The sequence below is a fragment of the Saccostrea cucullata genome, unplaced genomic scaffold, assembly GCF_032062105.1.
Source record: "Saccostrea cucullata isolate Sc308-1 unplaced genomic scaffold, CSIRO_AGI_Scuc_v1 ctg5393, whole genome shotgun sequence".
Lineage (NCBI taxonomy): Eukaryota > Metazoa > Mollusca > Bivalvia > Ostreida > Ostreidae > Saccostrea > Saccostrea cuccullata.
Genome location: NW_026929520.1, coordinates 1 through 5,137, shown reverse-complemented (window position 1 = coordinate 5,137; position 5,137 = coordinate 1).

Genomic DNA, 5,137 nt, shown 5'->3' with positions numbered 1-5,137 from the left:
TGTTCCAACCCAGTTTATACCGTATAAAATGGGTAGCTATTAAATTAATTGCTTATTATCTAATTTTCATTTATTTGGTATAAAAAAAAAGATGATTGTTCTAACAAAATGACTTCAATTTGTACAAAATTTGAATGTAACGTCAGGCGGATTGATTCGTTTTTGACGCAAGTCATTGTGACGAAGGCAACCCATTTTATACGATATAAAGTAATTTTTTATCCAATCAAATACAGCGTTAGAACCAGAATTAAATTATTATTTGCTTGTCAAACTTTTTCAGGTGAGTTTTTTTGTAATTTTTGATTTTATACTTTTAAAAAATGTTACATAAATTTACACTTAAAAGAATAACCTTTCTACTGTTTTCATAAGTAGTCAAATAAGTAGCTTTTTGCCCGTGGAGGAATTTTGGGACCTTTCATGAATTTGACCTTTTAGTAAAGTGTGTGCGGGGTCAGCTGTCAGAACTTTATGGAATTTACAGTTTTTCAATGCAGTGAGGGTAAACAAAAATTTCATCATGATAATATCATAGTAAACAGTAAAATGTATAATAAAACATTTATCGAATGTGTTCTCTAGATCTGGCAAAACGTGTTAAAAATGTCGACCTCTTAAACAAAACTATTTGCCTTCGGCCTAATCGTCTCGTGCAAACAGTTTGGTTCTTGGTCCACAAAACGCATTTGCCCTCGAACCCTGTCTATGAATGTATAATGCTGGTTGTTTCGATTTTCTGGACAACAACCGCCATGCTATGTGTTCACGAAACTGCGAAAGGGGGAGGGGTAAGGGGGTAAAATGTTCAGGAACTGTAGATAGCTGGAGCAAGGTAAGGGAGGATATCATATGCATGATAAGAAATGTATATATTGAAGAAATAAATAAGTTTGTGGTTAATTATTTTTACATTACACTTCTCATTTTATTTATCATAGACATACATTTTCAGCGCTTTAGGTAATATGCAATCCAGTCCCTTCTTCAGCATTCATTCTGTACATTTACCTATGTGTATTAATTAACCTCAGATTATCCAAAATATTCTCATTTAACATACTAATTCGTTTGTGCCTGAAGATGTGTTACTATACTGAGTATATGATAAATAAATAATAAATTGTGAATCTAATCGTGAGAATATACCAGTAAAATTTAACCCCCTTTAAGGAAAACGTCAAGAGGCGTGAAGACGCGTCAAAATCTGCCTTTTGTCTTATTAAAAAAATGGTTGATATTATCAAGAAATTTTCCGTATTATAAATCTGGTTGTTTTTTTTTTTATTGAGAGGCTTTCATATTGGAAGTGAGGGCTCGTGAATTGAATTTTTGTGATAAACATGTACGAACCTTACATAATGAGGGGGAGGGTGTAAGACATGGCTCCGATGATATATTATCCAATTGTTCATGTAATCTAAATTGCTGATTGTTTTCTGGAACTGATAAAGCCACAGAAAAAAATCTTTTTTGTAACTTCAGATTAAATAACCAAACATAGATTTATAGATAGATATCTACGAGTAAAAAAAACGGTATTGGCAGTATAAAAGAGATTAAAACAACACCATGTATATGCTTTTGACTTTTTTTTGCGACTCCCCCTGCGTTGTGCTTTCCCATAAACGACTCCCCCCTACGTAACCGTTACTGTCTGAAGAGAAAATGTCTTAATTATTAATTTTTATAAAGTCTTGTCAAGTTTAAGTTGTTGCATTTAAAAGATAAACATTTTCTTGCTGTATTAATATAAATCCCCAGAAGCCGAGATTGAGCAAATCATGCATGTTTTTACTACCCGGTCAACGTAAATATGAAAACTGTCAAATAGTTTCGAAGTGTTTGAGAAAACTAGACGTATATGATAGCCACGACCACGAAAAGCTTTAAATATTGCCATCTTCCGTGGGATATTTGTTTTTTGTAAATACATCATATATATACCAAAAAAACGTGACCCACATCTCCTCTGACTCCGAAGCGGTGAAAAACTACTCCCCCAAGTTAAAACGACTCCCCCATACTTTTTAGGGTCCCCCCCGTTACCCCTTGTATAGGTGAATAATAAATTTACGCACCAGTCATCTTCCAAAGACGGGTATACCAAGATCGGATGTTAAATGACTGATTACGACAGCTTGTGTATTAAAAAAAAATACACACATTTTAAAATCAAATAACGTTCAATCATTGGCATACTTAACCGTCAAACACAATGTTAATTCTTTTTATGAAATTAATACACATCACACCAAAAAGAATTTTGTGATCAATTTATTATTGTAACTCTGTTACAACATCTCTTGGTCATCCATTCTGAAAACAGAGAATAATTAGGGATGTAACTTTCTATTGCTGTAAGGGTATTTTTTTTATTACTATCTAAATAGTATAATTTCATAAATGAATAATAATTTTTTAAAAAAGAAAATGATAATAATTATAACTTCTTTTAGTTTGAATAACGAATTAATTTATACAAAAAAAGATATATATATATTGGATTCGTGATTGTATACAAAGATATATATTAAAAAAAAAATTACGTGGAGGTCTTTTCTTGACGTCTTCAATTTAAACACTGTGAAGAGAAATTGTTAAATTATTATAACATTAATAATGTCCACGCGATGAAACCATTGCCAAAATGAAAAGATTTCGTTTTTTTTTTTCGGTTGAAATTTTTATTTTCACCTTGAAAAAAAAAATGAACGAATGTTTTAAAAATACTTACGTCTCCTCCTCTTTCTTCTCCCGACTGAAATGAAAAAGATAAGATCAATAGAAGTAATGAAATCTAGCGAAAAAAAATTCAATTGTAGGATTTTTTTTTTCCAAATTCGAAAAAGGAACTGTTTGCAAATAGAGTGGAAAGATAGACAACAAGATTTAAAAAGTTTTGTCACGCAGTAACCACAGTAATAAATTTCAGTATTGTAATATGCTTACACTATCCATTTCCTCCTGGCTGAAAAAGTGATAAGTTAATGATTAAGATCAGATAACAGGCGTGTTATCATCATAATCCTAAGATATTCAACGGAAATGATAAAATTTAAACAAAATGATTTACCATAAATTGCACTATGCTCAGTGCGTTTAACGAGTCGCCCAGCTCAGAGGACGATCGCGAGGGTCTACAATAATAAAATGAAGTATTTAATAATAATAAAATAAATAATGTATTACTAATAATACATGACAAGACAAACGTCTTAAATGAATTGCAATAAAGTTCTATAATTCTACTTACTCCAAGATGGTAATACCCTTGGAATGCTATAAAAATTAAAAAAAAAATCAAAAAACAAATCTTTTTTTGGTCAATAACGGTTACTAAGAACAAATTGAATTAGTTTAGAAATACTAACAAGACTCTTTTTGGAGGTTGGGCGGTGCTCTTTAAATAAAAAATCATCATGTAAAAATCTAAAATGGCCCCACCCCACCCCCAAACAAAATGAATAGATATTAAAATATGTATAACACTTTATCTCTTCATTTAAAGAAATGTGAAAATTTTATAGCTAATTTCTTGTTTATTTACTTTGTAATTTACTAACCCAAAAACTGATCCCTGCAAGTCAACACCAAAGAAAAAAAAAAATCCTCTAGAAATGAATCCTTAACGTATTTAAATAACGGTGATTGATGGTGAAAAAAATATGTTACTTACTCCCTTTTGGCGTGCTGAAAAAGTACAGGGTTCAATGATAGAAAAATAAAAAAAAAAAACAATTTTGCGAAAGTCGTTAAAGTTACATTACAGATAGAATATTAAGTTATAGATCAAATTCACCAGGGTTAATGAAGAGGGAATGTAAATTTATTATGATATGATTTTGGTAAAAATATCTTTAAATTATTACGCATGTTGTAAAGCGAATGAAAGTTAATAAAAGATTAAATAAATAAATAAATAGATATCAACCTATTTAAACCCAAAATTAATCGCAAATGATATTGTATATTTTATATTTTGAAATTCCATTTGTATAATGTGTGAAAGTTAGTGCAAATTTGTACATTAACAATTACGCCAAATTAACGCTACCTACATCTATTATGACGTCACAATGAACTTTATGCTTTTGACGTTACCAGGTAACCTACCTGACATTTGTATAACTGCCTGAAGAGCCGAACATGGCGAAAGTGCTTGCAATAAATGTTTTGTGAATTTTTGGATTTTTATTTTTAAATATACCCAAAACTGTACCAATTCTTCATTTTGTTTTGAAATTATTTATTGATCGGTACATGAATCCAAGATGTCACAAACCAGAGCTAAGACGGTAGCGGAATCCAACGGAATTATAGGGATTTTAGAAAAAACTGGGGAAAATTTCTACACTTTGTAGTAAGTATAAAAACTTACTGTTGCTATTAAGGATATGTGAACCTGACAAAAAAATAATTGGAAAATTATAAAATGGGTATCAACAGATAGAGGACAAGTTCCTTGATCAAAAAACAACAATTTTGATATATGTACATGAGTTCGTTTCCATGGCAACAGTCCCTGAAATGAATGTTTTCAAAGTTTAAAACGATATAGAAAATTACACTAAAATTAAAGAAAGACATAAAAAAAATTGCAGTTCAAATTAATTTATTTGCTATAATATGAAAAACTGGTGCATAAACAAACTATTCATATTTTTTCCAATTAAAATAATAGCTAATAAGCACATAATTACAGTCCGAATTTCCTCTGGCCTCTAAAAAATTGCCTTTTTTTTCTTAACCTTGACTATTAAAAATGTTATAAAATCACACTTGATATAAATGGAAATTTTGTTTTTCAGTTTCATTTTAAAGAAGTGATGTTTAGCTATGTGAAAAAGGGAAAAAATTGATATGTACATGAATTGGATAAAAAGATAAACTAATTTCCTCTGGCCTTCTCTCAAAAAATGACCGTAAAGCACATTTATTGGCAATAATAGCTAAAATATCAATCAAAAAATTATTCAGTTTAATTTTGTTTAAATAATGTGTTAAAATAAAATTAAAACTTACATGCTCATTCTTTTTTTTGAAAAAGTTCTGGGATACACATAATTACAGTCCGAATTTCCTTGGCCTCTAAAAAATTGCCTATTTTTTTCTCAACCTTCAGTGTAAAAATCTC